General features: G+C 38.6%; 1 protein-coding gene across 1 annotated transcript in view; it reads right to left on the bottom strand.

The window, feature by feature from the left end:
• Window positions 1-18,109, bottom strand: part of TDO2 (tryptophan 2,3-dioxygenase) — a 500,634-nt gene that overhangs the window by 361,076 nt on the left and 121,449 nt on the right. The window lies entirely within an intron of this gene.

Raw genomic sequence — 18,109 nt, 5'->3', positions numbered from 1 at the left:
GCTATGGAGAGGGAGAACAGTGCTTTTCCTGCAGTATTGCTAGCCCTAGAGATACAGAAGAGGTATACTTCCTTCCCACACACACACATTTATTTATGTGTGTGTGTGTGTGTGTGTGTGTGTGTGTGTGTATACATATATATATATATATATATATATATATATATATATATATACAAGGGCGCCCGCAGGCAGGTGCAAGGGGGTGCACTTGCACCCCCCTGGAATCGGCTGGCTGAGAAATTAATTTTATTATAATTTAAAAAAAAAAGTGTTTTTTTTTTTTTTTTTTTTTTTTAAAGAAAGGGCATTCCTCTTTAAGAATGCCCTTTGCATTCCGTTTTAGGCGCCGGCCCGGAACCATAGGGCGAGGAGGAGGGATGCACCCTCCCACTTTTACAGCTGCAAGACCAGACTCATAAGTGTGCCGCATGCTACGTAATTTAAAACAAAAGTGCGCGGAAAAAATGATTGCATTAGTTCCTGGTTCTGGCAGTCACTCTAAGTCAACTCCCACAGGTCGGTAAGCTCCATTTCATTTCTATATCGTCCGTTCAACTGTGTCTGTAAGCTGTACGCTATACTTTACTGTCTCTGTTAAAATCCGTTGTGCATCTTATTTTTGCTATATAGTTTGCTTAACTAGAAGGAAGGGGGATTTACAAGTGTAAGGCTAAGCCGTACCTGTATTCTATGCTTTGCAGATTAAACTCTGTTGTTGTTTGCTAATGCTTCGTGGGATTTACGAGTGTTGTTTTATGTTATCTCATTTGATGGTCCAAATTCAATAAGGGGAATTTACAAGTTTAAGCTGTACTCTATAATTTTCAAATTAAAGTCCGTTGTGCTGCTTAGTGAGATTTACAAGTGTTATCTCGTTTTCTGTTGTAACTTATTTTTATCTAGTTTTGCTTAACTACAGGGAAGGGGGATTTACGAGTAGAAGGCTAAGCTGTGTGGGAGCGTGTTGTGTGTTCCACTCAAGAAGCTTATAGACTGCACTAATTTCAATTTACAGTTTTGTGAAGGTGTAAGCAAGAGACAGGCTAGGCACTAGGACCCAGAGGAACCAAACCAAAGCAAACCAAAAAAATGAAAATAAAAGTAAACGTACTGCAAGAAAATGCTTTCACCTTTTGCCGGTACATCTGTTTCAATTGGTAGACTGCTGTTAACACCAAGAAACTAGCTGCACAGAGAGGAGTTGGATTTTGTTTTTTTGTAAGTTTAGTTTGCTATTTAACATTTTAAAGAATTTCAGTTTTTTGTATTTGCTGGTGGAGTTGCCTTCATGTTCAGTAGTTTTCTTTCTTTTTTTAACACTGTTACTCTGTAGTGTCATCAGTAGGTTTAGTGTACAGCCTTCCTAACCCCTTAGTATCCCTGCCAGCTTCACTGCATTACTTACTTATCTTGTCCTAAGGGTGTGAGATTATTGTTTTGTTTTAACTCATCCTGTTTCTTCATCTTTGTGTTCCTACCAGCTTGATAGACTCTCTTGTGGTAAACATGGCTTATATGTGGTGTGCAAATCCATTCCCTGAACTCTTCATATCTGATCCATCATCAGTGTTTCCCAGAGGCATGTGATTTAATTACTGCAGCAGTATTTTCCTCTGTCTACCAGCAGCATACTTTCATCAAGGCAATGTGTTTTTAGATAGGTACTTGATAGCTATTCTGTACACCATAGTTGACATCTGTTCTGCTATACTGTAACATACAGCTTCACTGCAAAAGTATCAGCTGACATCTGACCCTTGCATAACTATGGGAATCAGTAATTGTACCCTTTTCAAAATGAAGAGGACATGTTGTAGGCCTGGAACATTGCACAGCTGGAAGAAAGCCAGTAATGAGGTTCTGAGCTTTGGGGTACATTCAGGAGAGCTTTCATGTTGTACCCTTTAGCTGAATTAAATTGTTTTTTTTTTCTCTTCTCATGGAGTTTGAGCTAGAGAGATCAAGTTACAGCTTTGTTTACTTTTGAGACTAACAGGTTTAGAACCATAATTCATTGGAAATGTTAGATGATTTTACTTTTTTATGAAATATGAGGCTTAAATGGCTTCTGAAATTTTGAACAGATGGGAATTTTGTTGCATATCTGCTTCCTTGTACTGTTCTTTAGTATTAGGTGTAATCAAGCACAAGTTTACTACTAATACTGCTCATTTTAGAGGTATTATATCTACTGGAATACGTTAAGTCCTGCCACATGCTGTTGCAGTAAGACATGAGGACTGTAGCAAATGTATCCTAATGCAGGGTTAGAGGTATAATAAGACTTGAGACCAGCAAGCAGGTTGTTTTTATACAGTACATCGTATGTAGTACATTAGCCCACTTGGCTGTTAAATATTCACCCCTACCAGGTTTCAAAGCCCAGCTTTAACTACAGCATAGTGCAATTAGCCCACTAGGCCTTTCAGCTATGTGGCTCATACAGTTAGCAGGGTTTTAGTCCACTTCCAAAATTGAGTACTTTTTTTTCACCTTTGTGGAAGAGAACATCACTGTTTCTAGTGCCATGAATCACTCCTGATTTTTCTGGACCTCCTCCAAAACCCTCCTGTTGCCTGGGACAATATTGGGTGTCCCTATACAGCATCATACTCATGGCCATAGAATTTTTTTTTTTTATTTATGTCCTACGTATTTTTTGCCCCAACATACTGTTGAATGAACATCTGTTGGGGCATGATCCATTATTATGTAGGTATGGCATGCATCTCTGTTATCACCACTAGGACTTCTATTACTGCTTATGACCCCTACTGCTTTGCTGGTATAGGTGAGATAGTAAAATACTCCAGCCTTTCTTACCCCACCCTTGAGCCTCTCAAGTACCAGGCTTTCTATATGAACCCATGTCACTTGGGAGACTGTCAGGGATCCCTCCATCAGTATGTACAAATGGCCAATAAAATTGATCACATTTTTAATACTATGTCGCTGCTGTTAAGACAGAAAATATGCCTTACTTCAATATACAATACATGAAAGAGTGGAGCAACAATATACCCTCACAGTATTTGTTTATGTACCTTTTGTTTGTAAAATCATGCACAAGCTTCTTGCAAAAGTTTCTAATAAACTAAACTACACAGCATTTTAAGTTTTGCAAGAAGTTCTAGCAGAAGTGAATTGGTAGAATTGGTGAATTGGTAGAATGCTGCTAGTTTCCTTAGGAATTATTTAAGCCATGGAGAGAGTCAAGTTAGGTTGTGTTATACATGATGAGAACATATGCAAAAGATTGCTGTTGAAGTCTATTGCAAGTAACCTTATGCTATATAATACAATGCAATACTCTGGGGCCATATTTTGGTTGTTTTCAGTTTGCATTTGAAAGTAGATATCCCACAATTCCATTGGAGTGGGGTTACATATTTATGTATGCAAATGTTTGTTAATCAGCGTACAGATTTGTACCCATTTTCATGGGCCTTTGTCCAGATTTTTGATGTTTCCAGGTTGAGAGGTATGATGCAGACTGAGCTGTGCTCCATTTCATTTCTAAAAGTACTCCTGCTTTCTTTCTGTGTGCTGTTAGAGGGTTAGTACCGTAGCTCATAAATATCGGCTGAAGCAACTATGCTTGTAAACAGTTCACTACCACTCAAACCAAGCAGCTACATGTGTTAAAACAACTAACCTTACAAGCATGTATTGCTTCCCTATACCACTGAGCTGTGGAGATACCATAGATAAATTAGGCTAGTTTAGTTTACTCTTCTCGTTTTTTTAAGAAAGGACCCTTGTGAACATGATTTACGTATCGGGGTGACAGTAAAGAAAACTCAATGTATGGTTGGACAGGCATGGCTCATGGATAGTTAAATGCTTATAGTTGTAGTTAGAATTTATATTATTTTAAGCCAGAAAAAGAAAGGGAGATTCCTTTGGAAAGGGTATATTATATTTATTTATTTTATTTTTTTTATTTTACATTTGTTGACCGGGCTAGTCTAGCTGGATGAATTTCCATTTTCAGTAGAGGCCCGGGGAGAAAAGCTCCACAGAGTGAGATACATTCTGAGAAGAAGAAAAAATTTTTATACACACACAAATTGTTATACAAAAATGTACTAACAGTACTAATAATGAACATCTAAGAGTTAGTAATAGAGTTAGCAAGTAAAAACATATAAAATAAAAGATAACACTCTTATGTATAAAAAACTAGTACAGGAGTTAGTTACTATAACTACTCCATACAGTTCAATTCTCAATTAACAAGTAGGAAAGAAAAAAATTGATTGGATTTATATGGAAAGGAGCAAGGATAAGGGGAAATAATGAAGATGGGAATAGAAAGGTTCTGTTGGGTAGTAATAGAGATAGACTAATCAGGTTTATGACAGGAGCAAAGCCAGTGATTTTGGAAATGCATTTTAATGTTTTGTTTGAAGAGGGGAAATGAAGTTATCTTTGTTAAGCTAGTGGGTAACAAATTCCATTTTGACCCAATAGCATTGGTAAATAGAGAGTCACCAGCATTATTATTAGACTTTGTTGAGCTTGTCAGAAGTTTGGTGGATGAGCGGAGAGAGTTGAGATTTTTATATGGGGTTATGAGTTGAGAGAGTATGGGGGTGTTATTAGGTTGGTATAGTATTTTATGGGCAATGCAGAGTTGATGGATTAAAAGATAGTTTTGAAACTCAGGCCAGCCTAGAAGTTGTAAGTTGAGGCAGTGATGAGTTCTATAGGGATTACCAGTAGCAAAGCGGGCAATGTTATTATAACAGGTTGTCAGTTTGCTAAGGCTGGTTTTGAGGTTAGTGAAGATAGGCAGCATATAGAAGAGTTGATATAAGATGAGAGTGAGCAATCCTTGTTCTGGTAGGTGGTGTAAGAAAAGGTCTGATTCGATATAAGGATCCTATCTTTCTGTTAACTAACTTTATGGAGTTGTTAATGTGTAGGTCAAAAGAGAGTTTATTGTCAATTGTAATGCCTAATAATTTAGTTGAAGTGTCGGGTAAGATAACATTGTGGTTCTTTGAAGAGATGGAGAAATTTAAGGGGGAGGTTCTAGCTGTGGGAGAAAAAAGAAGAAGTTTGGTTTTTTTGGCATTTAGTAAGAGGAAGCGATTAGAGAACCATGTTTCTACTGTACTGAATACTTTTGGGTGAGAGAAGTTAGTTGTGGGGTTAAAGTGGCTGAGCAAATGAGTGTTGAAGCAACTGCATATTGAATGCAGGTTGCTTGAGAGATTGTAGTTTGAAGATCATTAATGAAGAGGGAGAAAAGAAGTGGGCCGAGGATAGAGCCTTGAGGGACCCCAATGGAAACAGGCAGGAGAGATGAGATGTGATTATCCCAGAGAACAGCTTGTTTTCTGTCAGTGAGGTAAGATTTAAACCATTTAATAGCTGGGGGATCAAATGAGATGGATTCGAGAGTATTAAGTAATAAGGGGTGGTTTACCATATCGAATGCTTTGGAGAGGTCAATGAAGAGGGCCGAAGAGAGTAAGTTGTTGTTTCGGTTCTGGTTTATAGTTTCTACAAAAGAAAGTAGGGCAGTGGTAGTACTGTGATGTGGTCTAAAGCCATGTTGGCAGTTAGCTATTATGTTATGTTTTGAGAGATATTGTACGAGTTGAAGGTGGATACATTTTTCCATAATTTTGGACAGCGGTGAGAGGAGGGCGATGGGCCTATAGTTGGAGTAGTCAGTTGAGTTTCCACCTTTGTGAAGAGGGATTACATGAGATACCTTCCATACTTCGGGATGATTCCTTCACTAATTGTCCTATTTATAAGAATAGATATGGGATATGCAACAACCTTAGCAGCCTTTTGAAGAAAAAGGGAAGGGAGTTTATCAGCAGAGGGGGTACATGGTTTTAGCTTAAGAAGAAGTCTGTGAATATATGATGTGGGGATAGGCTGTAGAGAAAAGTTAAAAGAGGAGTTGGTTGGTTTACTCAGAGGACAGAAGTTGTTAGCATTAAGTTGTTTAGCTAGTGCTTGGATAGTTTCAGTGAAGAAAGAGTTAAGAGCATCTGCAGTCTGTTGTGGGTTATCAGGGTCTGCATTTAGAGGGGAAGGTGTTTTGGAAGTTCCTGGTGAGAGGAGTTTATTGATTGAGGACCAGAAAAGTTTAGAATTGTTAAGATGGGTTTGTTGAAGGTCAATGTAGAATTTCTTTTTATCGGCTATGACTGCTTTTTTAGTTAGATTTCTATGCTGTCTGAAGAGTTGGAGATCTGTTTTATTTCTGTGGGATCTCCAGCTGGCCCAGACTTTATTCCTAGTGAGAATAAGATTTTTAGTTTCATGGGAGAGCCAAGGGGCTGTATTGGATTTTATTCTAATAGCACGTTCTGGTGCATGTGTGTCAAGAATGGATAAAAATATTTTGTTAAAATGTAGTACTGCATCTTCAAGAGGAAGTGTTTTTAGTGGGTTCCAGTTACATGCGCTGAGTTCGGCTTGAAATAGGTCAGGATTAAAATGTTTGATGGTGCGTATTTTCTAGTAATGTGGGATTTGGACAGTCAGTTTTTCTCTTGTTATAAAAGTTAAGGAGTGGTCACTAACATCGCCTGGCAAGGTTCCTACTTTGTAATTAGTTTTGGTCTGTTTATAAGTATCCAGTCTAAAATACTTTCTCGATTAGTGTGTTTATTGAGCCTAGTAGTTAAGGTAATGGTTTGGGTGAAGCCGTGAAGGTTAATATGGGATGAAGGATTGTCTGCATTAATGCTATTCCAGTCTATGTTCAGGTCACCTAGAATGATGGTTTCCTGTGGATAAGTAGTTGATAAGCAACTAAGATAATCTTCAGTATTGGAATATTGTTACCAGGAGGCAGGTACAGACAGATGATATATATGGATTTTGGAATTTAATTGGAGTTTGATAATGATGGATTCTATCTTGCTATCTTGAGATGATAGGGGTGGAAGGTTAGTGATATTTAGGTGGTTTTTAAAAAGAATAGCAACACCACCACCTTTTCTTTTGGGACGATCGAGTCTTACTATGTTATAGCCTTGGGGAATTATTTCAGTGTCTTTAGTGCTAGGTTTTAGCCAGGTTTCAGAGAGGCATAGAATATCAAATGAATGTATGTGAAGGAGGGCATGTAGGTATGGTACTTTGTTGTTTAAGCTTTGGGTATTAAGATGTCCGATTAAGAAGCTGTTGTTGATTTTGGGTGTATATACTGTGGAGGAAGAGAGAGAAGGGCCAGGGTTAGGGTGGATATCACCATCTTGAAGGGTAGGATTGCTACATTTGATAACCAGGTAGAGTTTATGTAAGGTTAGAGTTTTATTTTTGTTATAGGTAGTCAAGACATAGTTGAGATGTCTAAGTCTGTGGAATTTTGGTAGTTGAAAATTGGGGGTTGATGAAGTAAAAGGATAAGAGATAAGTGGAGTGGTGACTGTAGAGGTGTGTTTATGTGGAAGGAGGGATAGAGTATCAAGTGATACCTTGTAAGAGGATAGGAGATAGATTGAGCATAGGGTGGAGAGTAGTAGGAATGACAGTAAATGCTGGCTATGCAGATAGGTAGCCATGGTAAGATGTGTTTGAGAAGGTAGAGAAAGCAATAGAGTGTATGGGAGGCAGGTTGTAAATGGGATATTCTACTGTAGAGTAGATATAAAGGTAAAAAGGAATAGGGAAGAGTGGACAGAAGAGTGGTGAGGATTAATGTGAGATAGATAAGGAAGAGATGTAGAGAGTTGGAATGGGAAAAATACAGTGGGAGTGTGTTCTAGAGGTGGGGTATGTGGGTGGGATGAAGTTTGAGCGGGAAGGAGAAGTATTGGAAGTGAGGGATAGGGGAGTGGCTAACAGTACTATAAGGTTAGGACCCGGGGTGGGTGGGAATTGGGGTAGGGAGGGAGCGGAGTGAGCCGTAGGGCTTCCGGAGCGTACACACAACAGAGGTGGAGAGCGGAGACAATCAGAAATGCTGGTAGGTATGGCAGGAGCAAACAGTATATGGAAGGAGGAGAAAGACAGGAGATCAAAGTAGACCAGAGGAATAGAAATAGTTATACCGGAGTAAGTAGAGAACAAGCAGTAGGAGGTAAGGTCGAGAGGGGTAAGGAGGAGCTGAGAGGTCAGGCAAAGTACTGGAGCAGTACCAGCACTATTAGTAGGGAGATAGGCAGACGGAAAGATAGAATATGGAGCTTAGGGAGATAGGGAAAGTGACAAATAACTTTAAGGGCTGATTCTAGGTATGAGAAGTAGTGATGGAGAAAGAGAATAAGGAGAGCGCCACCTAGTGGCTAGGGCAGGGAAAAGAGGGGAAAGTATCAAGGAAAAAGAGAGTAGTGTAAAGGCAGGAGAAGGCAGGAGTAAGGGGATATGAGAGGGAGAGGTACCGGCTGCTAGGCACACAAGCACAGGGAACTAATACACTCTATAGGTTGGCTGAAGCAGAGGCTAAAAAATCATCAGTGCAGAGCCCATAACATACTTTGGTTCCTTGATAGAGGAGTAAATAAGGGAGGCAGATAGTCTTTCAGTACTGTAGGCAGGCAGGAAATCTTCCGTCACCTGTAGGGCAGGCAGGTCAATATTCAAAAAGGGATTGAGTTGAGAATTATCTAGGGGGAGGGGAAGACGGGTAGGGAGGGAGAAAAAAATAACAGTGTTAGCATTTCAGTTAGAGTGAAGGTATGTAGTGGAAACAAATACAAGGAAAATCAAGGTAAAACAGCAGAAAAAACTTGCATTCAACACAGTTCAATATGCTTAATTATTACCACAAAAAAACTTGCATTCTACACAGTTCAATATGCTTAATTAATACAAAGGTTATATAGGCTAAACCAAAAAGCAAACAGAGAAATGAATTGTACTCTAGCATTCATATCTAGTAACAGACTCAATGACTGCAAAAGGGGGCATAATGACTAGTTAAACCCATAAATAGTTTAGCGACAGAGGCGCCTTTAGCACCAAGCCATTACTGCAAGGATAATCAGTAAGGCGACTGGCAGTAAGCGTTGTGCAAGTTAAAGCATGCCAGGTGTAGATGTAGAAGCACCACGTGGGTGGTGCAGGTAGGTAGTAGATGGCTGTATCTACTGGAAGTCGGAATAGCTCTACTGGAATATAGGGATTACCCCCAGGCCGCACGCTTAACCATATGGTCACCCTTAGCGTTTGTTAAGATTGAAGGAGGAACCCAGATGGCAGTTAGCATGTTTGCGAGCATATATGTGCATAGTAAACCTGTGTTGTATGCTGCTTTCTCTTGTTGTTTACCTAGAACAAATAAAATATTTTATCTGACAAATACGCTATGACTGTTGCTGTGGAGGGGGTGCTGTTTGTCACAATTCCTGCATCCCCTGAGGCATTATTTTATAAGTGCAACTCTGACTACTAGAAGCCTGTGTCCCATAAATTGTTTGTTACTTGAGGAGCCTTCACTGTTTTTAAGGCACCTGGTCTTAGCAAGGGGTCAAAATAGCACAGTGACTCTATGGTTTTAGCTTTTGGCTAAGTAGGGAGCACATTTAAAGTACAGTGATCTTGGTTTCCATCGCCTAATCAGAATACTTGTAGACAATTGTAAGAATGGAAGGTACGCAGGGCATGAAATGCAAATGGTTTCCATGCAGTTTCCCTTTCACTAACGTTACTTGCTGCAGCACAATTCAGCCTTCTTTCTGTACATATTAATGTTTATTCATCTAGATTAAACACACAATTTTGCCTCTCAGGAACCTGACTGAGGCTTAGTTATGCGAGTATCCTTTGCCATGCATGGGGAAAGTTAATGATGAGTTGTTAACAGACGTACTTTTAGGCAAGCTGTGAGCTTAATTTTTGCAGAGGTGTATAGCTGTGCTGCAGATCATACATAGTCCATGCTAATACAGAGAATAAGTGAAGTTAATGCTATAAGAATATGTATATATGTATATGAAGATCTTTTAGGAACTATCTGCTGAGAAGGTCACATTTGTAATGACGTAGTTACTGTCCCCAGACACTCCTCTTTGTAGCAATGAAAATATACAAATGTGATGTGAATTTATTCAGCAGGTTCTTCATAAAGAATCCTTAGCTTAGTGCTTTAAGGTTCCAAGTAATGTATCTGAGAAATTTTTAGCAATGTGTATGTATCACTGACAAAATGGAGTGTATGTAAAAAAAAAAAAGTATCTAAAGCTTAAAATGATATGTCAATACTTGATGATAGTAATTTCTTAACTTAGAGGCTGTTTTGAGATATATGGTTAATATAATCTATTTCTGTATGCCATTGTGAAAGATTTAGACAGTGTTTATACACACATTCATGAGTGCACTCTGAGCTTAAAAGCAAGTTACTACTCCTCTGTTTCAGTTTGCCAACATATAGTTCCTCCAATGGCAAGCTGGCTAAAAGCAAACCAACACCTTACTTTTTGATATGGATATTTTTCTGTGGGGGAAAGCCCTCCATACCTTCATACAGAATGGTTTACCCATCACTCATAATGCAGTAATTTCTGAGATGGCAAATCCTTACTACTGATCATACTCAACTGAAATTGTATTTCATCCCACTGCTGTTATTCGAGTAAAAGAATGTTGCTCAACTTTACAACACGTTACTGTATGCACAAGTGTGGAGACATGGAAATTGCACTTAGGAGCCTCAAAACACCAAGCTTTTAAAATTGGAAGGAAATGGGATAAAGTCACCAAGTTGGATAGAGCAGTAGCTGTAAAGAGTAACTACCACATTTTGCATGCAATAATTACTCACTCTTAACATTCAACTAAGTAAAGCTGAGTGTGCATGTTAATGGAGATAAAGCAATGTGGCAATGACAGGGAAGTAGAGATTTAACCAGTCTTTTACTGTATGAAAGTATTCCCCAGCTGGAATACTGAAGTATGTAGCTCAGTATTTGAAACTGGTTGTAAAACTACATGTAATTAAATAAATAATGTTTTCTTAGCTCATCATCACTATTTCTTTATCTTTTAACTATCTTTTACTTTTTTGCTCGTATTGCTTGCAGTTTAACCTCTTCTTCCCAATACCTTAAACCTTACTACACTTTCCTATCTCACACCTCAGTATAGTTTCCAGATCGAATAATATAGTTGCTGTCCCACTGCTTTATTTAGGTGTTCATTTAGCATATTTGTATCAGTTTTAATGGTGCAGCAGGTAGCACAATTTCCTTTGATGCCTTGAATATGAGAAGCCTGTGGGTTCTGTTGCTCCATAACAGGTGCTTAGATTCATGTGACAGTAATGGCCTGATGCACTTTGAGAGGCCGTCATTCAAAGAAGTCCTATCCAGCTTGGCATTTACTGAAAAGAGCACAGGAGAGCAGGGACTGTTGTTTGCATTATTTACAGAAACAATATATCTCTTCCATTCATTTTTAATTCACACATATAACCTCAAAAAAAAAAAAAAAAAAGAAAAAAATAGCAGAAACAGTGAAACTTCAGACCTTCCAAAGATAGCATCAGCATTTTTCTCACAAAGAAAAAAAAAAAAGATAAGGAAGGAAAGACATAATAAAATTGAGACCAAGACAACGTTTTGAAATTAGTTGTATTTATTTGTTCTTTCTTTCCCATCCACCCACAGATGTCAAAAATCTCTTTTAATAATTCATTATTTTTCCCACTTCTTACTGCTTCACGTGTGCCTTTCCACATAAACCATACATAACTCAGGACCATCACATTGCAATGAAAGTGCAGCCTAAGTTAAGGTGCGGAGACAGATATTCATTTCCACTGTATTTCACATACATTTTCATTGCCTCATTTATATTGCTCATTCTTGACACTTGCAATTTTTTGTCTATTCTTCCAAAAGCCTTTTACTCTCTTTAAAAAAACAAAAATTCTCATTCCATTGTTTCCTATTGACCATTACAGCCCATGTTTTCTTTTCATTTATTACTGGAAATTTTGTCTATTCTTCCAAAAGCCTTTTACTCTCTTAAAAAAAAACAAAAATTCTCATTCCATTGTTTCCTATTGACCATTACAGTTTTCTTTTCATTTATTACTGGAAATTTTCTATGTGACAGTGTTTGTCCCAGGGTTTACATTCTTTTGTTATACTTCTTTCATATGTGTTTATGCTCATTCTGCTTCATATTTTGTCAACTTTCTGTGACATAAAAAATGCCTAGTACATAACCAATACAATTTCTGAAGCCACTCTTTCGCAGGTTTTATTTCCCATTTTAGCCATTTCCACTTACTTATAGCTGCAAAACTTTTGCACATATATAGTATAATTAATACAGTCAGGAAGGTGAATCAAATAACTTTTTCATGGCTCTAAAAATGTGTGCAAGGAGCCTATGATTTGAAAACAGCCCAAAGGTAAACTTACCCTGCCACTGGCCAGATGCATTTGAATGCGGGTTTCAGTGTTTCAGTGAATGTGGGTTTCAAAGGTAAGATAAGTTTTAATGCCAAGTCTCTTTTCATTGTAAGACTATTGCTTTGTTTAGGTTTAGTAAATGTCTGTCAGTGTTTGTGCTACAAAATTTGAAATAAAAGTTGTAAATGAAATCCAAATATCTGTAATCATTGTAGAAGTAAAGCATAAAACAGTATGCACACTGAGAGATTTAAACAGTGTCTATGACAAATGGGGAGAAATAGCCCAGTAATGGGACACTGGAATGGCTGCGTGGGTAGGGGGTGGGGTGGGGTTGAGTGGGCGGGGCAGCAGAGGGGGTGGAGCTGCATGGGCGTGGCTTGGGTTTGCACCCCCCTGCAAAAAATCCTGCGGGCTCCCTTGTGTGTGTATATATATATATATATATATATATATATATATATATATATATATATATATATATATATATATATATATATATATATATATATACACTCATATACTACACCCTTCGCACTCACACATACGTTATTTATCTGTGTATGGCATGTATACCTATCTTCTACACCCACCCCCACATGCATACAAATTCCTTTGCATGTTTTGTTCTTACAATGACATGCAAATTGCTGACTGCCTGCTGCATCATTCCTCACCCAATAGGCAACCTTTATAAATCATAACTGAGGCTCAGAAAGAGGAACACTCTTATTTTTCAGAACGGACACGTTTCAGTCACAAGGCCCTACCATATGGCTCACAGTTGTGAGGTATTACTCAAAGCATCAAGTAAGTACATACAAGGCAGTTACATACTGTTTTATTGTTTTTATGCAGATCTGTGTTTTTTGCTGTACAATACCCTGCACTTCTATATCAGTGACCTTCATTGTCGTATGATACCCAGACATTTCCCCACTGTACGTATTCAGTCACAGATAAATATTTAAACTTGTATCTGTGGCTATACTGCTATATTTTTGTATCTTGCATATAATGACATAATGTTGGCATCTATATCACATTCAACAGTGACTACCTTGAGTTTGACCCACTGAACCTTTTCTATGTACATTTTTTGTCAGTGCTGCTTTTAGATTAGAACACATGGTGTCATAATCTCCTGAAAAAGCTCATACCTCCAGCAAAAGTAAAGCAATAAATGTTAAGGACAGAAGGATGTTAAAGTGGAAATGGGACAAGGAGATACCGCACAGTCAAAATGATTTTCTTATGAGGAGGCCCACTAGAAAATTCCATAAGGGAGAGAATATTTTTGGAGTACATATTATTATGAACAGTACTATATTTTCAATTGTATTATAAGATTTGTTAAGTTTTCCTGTTACCTCTCTTTTTTTGATACTTTTATGTGTACATTCCTTTTTATTGCCGATTTTCTCAAGGACCTAACTGAAAATGTGGCCCAATTGTCCAGTTTACCAACATGCAAAGTAAAAAAGGAAAACAACAATAAACTGCAATATAAACTGACTGCACACATGCATGCTGTAGATTTCATAGTCCTTCAGTTTTGGTTTAAACAGACTCACACACATATGACATATCAGGCAAATTCATTTTTATGGTGGGATCATTCTGCCCAAAAATGACAACATACATCCCAGCTTCAGACAAATAAATGAAAATGAAATCTTGCATGTGAGCCAGCAAAGTAGTTAGTCATATGCAAAGTTATGTGTGCTTGTTATATTACTACCTGGATTAGATGCTACCACATCCACTATGCTGTTGTGGACTGGGACTGCCACTGTTTAGTGGAACAGTTCTACTATTGCTCACCATCTGCTGGCCTTGGTATAATCATGTTACAGATTGTAGCAGGACTGTACTGCAGTGCTCCCCTGAGATATCCAGGCAGTAGATCTAGGCCTTCAGTAAGGCAGACATGCTTTCTATGATAGTTCTGGTTTGTGCACAGGCAATGTTAAATTGCTTTCTGAATGGGCTCCGTAAGGTTATCAACCAGGGCTCCAGAAGGTATTTGGTAAAATCTGAAATATGTGGTGGAACAAACATTTGTGCACTGCTTTTGGTTCTTTATATGTCTGACTAGCACAATGCTATCCACTAATGAGGTGGCCCTGTGGAATTTCAGTATGACTGAAGTAGTAATATATAACTATTTCCATCTCTCTCTCCCACCCTCCCTCTCGCTATATATATATATATATATATATATATATATATATATATATATATATATATATAGCTATATAAATATATAAAATGAGAGAGAGAGACAGATATATGATTTATATGCACTATGTGGGACTGTAGGCACTGCCAAGTTGCTGTGCAGACACACTGGTTATCAACCGTTTGTTTGTTTGTCTTTTCGACTTTTCCCGGTTAGGGGTCGCCACAGCGGAACTCCGGTCCGCTAATGATTGTAAGTAGATATTTTTTTTTATGGTGCCGAGTTGCCAGCCTGACGCCCAACCTTCAGCGAAGGCATGACCATTCACGCATATCTTTCAGATGTTTTGAAAATGAACTGACAGTCAATAGAACAGCAGGCCTTCCTACTGACATAATGTAGCCCATGAACATCAGTTGGGGTCTTTGATGCATTTGCACAAGTCATAGCACCCTGTACTTTGGGAAGTATATTATGTCACAGAAGCCATACATGGTGGCAGTGTCCCTCTCTCTCCCATTGGGTGTTAAGGAAACTGATACACTAATCCACATGTGAAACTAGCATATAGTAAAATGTACTGAGTACTCTGTGGGCTGACACCTGTGATATGCCCAGTGCACCTCTGCCTTGCCTTTGGAAGGTTCCTGTAGCTAGTACAGTAAGTGCTATACATACTTTGGTGTCTATTATCCATCCAATAGAAGTCCAAGCATTCCTCCTAATATTTTTATGACACCTGTATAATATCTGTCTACACTTGAAAATGGTCTGTCAGTTACTGATGATTTAGCTGTTAGTAGATGATACATTGCCTGTACAGTTTTAAAATAAGGCATCTTCTGCTGACTCTTACAGCCTGGTGAGAGGGACTGGTCCTTATACACACTAAATCTTACTGCGTGATCATTGCTGCTACTCCTAGAACCTTTTCTTTTTGCATCATCACAAATTCCCATGTACTTTTGCCCTTATAATGACATGAGAATGGCTAAATGCCTGCTGCACCATAAACTGCTTTCAGTGACACTCATTTGCATCTCATTTCCCATTCATTGGACTGTGCCCTTCATTTGCAGGATATTACGTGCTCATTTGTGAAAGCTTATACCTACACTGTTTTCCTTGTAGGTACTATGAATAGTAACATTCCTGCGTCTGGCCACATCCCAAGCAGTTGTGAGCTGAATAATATGCAAGTTGACTTTGAATGCTGACCAACATAGCTGAACTGCCCAGTAGGTAGTAAAAACGTACATCAAACTTCCTCGTTGCTTCACATCCATAGCCACAAAAATCATGGAAAATAACCTGCACCTAAAACAGTGAACAGCCACAGAACACTTCAACCTAAAACTGCAATATTCGCTAATGGACACTGACCAACAATTTGTTTGGATCCCTATTAGAAGACCAAAGACGCATTCTTTCGAATGCATCTTGGCCGAACTCAAAAGCCTGAAACGGCAAAATATCGAAGCGGCTTTTATGCAAATTCTTTCCCTGGGAAAGAATTTGCTTGGCTGCTTCATTACTTTGCTGTTTTTGGCACTGTAGTGCGGTCTTGGAGTTGGTATATTCGGCACTGTAGTGCAGTCTTGGAGTTGGTATATTTAAGTGAGGGGGTGTGTGGGGGGGCAAAGCCCCCTACTTAATGTAATGTTTAAAGTGTTTTATTTTATTTTATTGTTTTTTGTTGGAACAGCGATTTTTTTCCTTAGAAAAAAATTGCTGTTTTGACAGTTCGAAATTGTAAGCTTTTGCTTAGATGGGGTCTATTAATCACCATTCACTTTTTTAAGCATTCAGTGATCTAATACAGACCCCAATTTCTTAATGAATTTCTACTTCACTGTAGACCAAGACATCTGTCAACACAAAACATTCTCATTATTTCTAAAACACTTTTGATGTACTTGGTGATCAATATTAAAGCAGATTATAAATCTGACTAGTATTATATTAAGTAGGATTATACTAAATTTGTGAGGTAAGCACATAGGCTCATAGGTTCACAGGAGGTTACTAGGCTATTGGTCCTAGGGTCTTTTTAAGCCTAGCCATTTAAATACTGTTCCCTTACTTACCAAGTTGTATGGTCTATATTTGCAGTTTGAGTCTATGATCAGCACTAACTGTCCTTATCCAAGAGGGGCATAGGTGACATCCCCAGGGTAAATTTACTATCTCCCATCCAACTGTCTAAGTTATGCTTAAATAGGGTCACTGAGGTGCTCAGTTTTACGTGATTGGGAATCTGTTCCACAGGAGTGGCAATCTCTGGAGACATATCTGCATTTCCAGCATGTCCTGTTGATGTCACAGGCTAGGCTAAGATCCCTAGGGTGAGTGAATCCATATTGTTGCATTTGACTTGCAGATGTCCAGCATTTTGATTAGGGCAGGGTCTGAGACTGCTCTGTAAGACAAGCACAAGTTACCTCTCAGCAGCCTATAAGATAGAGTCTAATAACAGGGTCTTCAGTTTGTCCATACAGGTCATGTGTTGAAGGCCCTGAATTTTCTTGGTGAGAAACCTCTGAAGTCTCTTCAGCTGCTGCAGGTGTCTGGTGAGGTACATACCGAAGGGAGCATTGTACTCAAGTAGTGGCCTAATGAGGGATGAGTACAGGAGAGTTCTAACATCCTTAGCTCTGGATGTGATGCCCTTACTTATGAGATGCGCATCATAGAAGGTCATCCTTACCACTGTGGACACATGGTGATCTAAGTTAGGGTTGCTATCAACCTGTGTTCCCAAATCTCTCACCACAGAGTTTGAGCTAAGGGGGGTAGTGTTAATATTGTTATTTGTAGAGACTTCTGCTTTGTCAAAAGGGATAATAAGCTAAAACAAAAAAAATCCTTTAAGTCTATGGCTCTGGCACCAATCATTTGTCTGTGCAAGCCCTTTTTGTAGTATGCCAGCATCATTGGGTGATTCAATGATTGCACCAAGTTTGCAGTCATTGGTGAACTTGGTAAGCCACATGCCATCTATTTTCACATGGACTTCTGAGAAATAGATTTCAAACAGTAGGAGTCCCAGCACAGATCCTTGTAGTACACCACAACTGGTCTGCTGGTAGATATGGAATCCCCAACATTGACTGTATGCATTTTGTCGGTGAGCCAGTTGGCTACCCATCTTTAGACATATGGGTTAATTCCCAGCTAGGTGAGTTTCTCAATGATGCCTGAGAGTGGAATTGTGTCAAAAGTGTCAAAAAACCTTATGTAAGTCAAGATAGGCTGTATGCACTGTTTTGCCTTCATCCAGGGCTTTGGTGACATTACTCAAAGAATTCCACCAGGTTTAATAAGCATGATCTACCCTTAACAAAGACAAACTGGTTCAGGTCAAGAGTTTAAAGGTCACATATGTATTTGTTGATAAGGTCCACGAAGCTTCTGTCCATGGCCTTGCAGATAAGGCTGGTTAGGCTTATGGGTCTATAGTTCCCATGGTCAACTGATGGACCCCCTTTATGCAATGGTAAATAATTTTAGTGTAGTCAGACATTAAATATGCTATTAGGCTGTTGCAGAATTGAAATCACTGCTGTGCAATGTTAAATGATCTTAC

Source organism: Protopterus annectens, chromosome 2.part1 (assembly GCF_019279795.1).
Source record: "Protopterus annectens isolate FY-2018-M chromosome 2.part1, PAN1.0, whole genome shotgun sequence".
NCBI classification, from domain to species: Eukaryota; Metazoa; Chordata; order Ceratodontiformes; family Protopteridae; genus Protopterus; species Protopterus annectens.
This window is presented reverse-complemented; position numbering and strand designations above follow the sequence as displayed.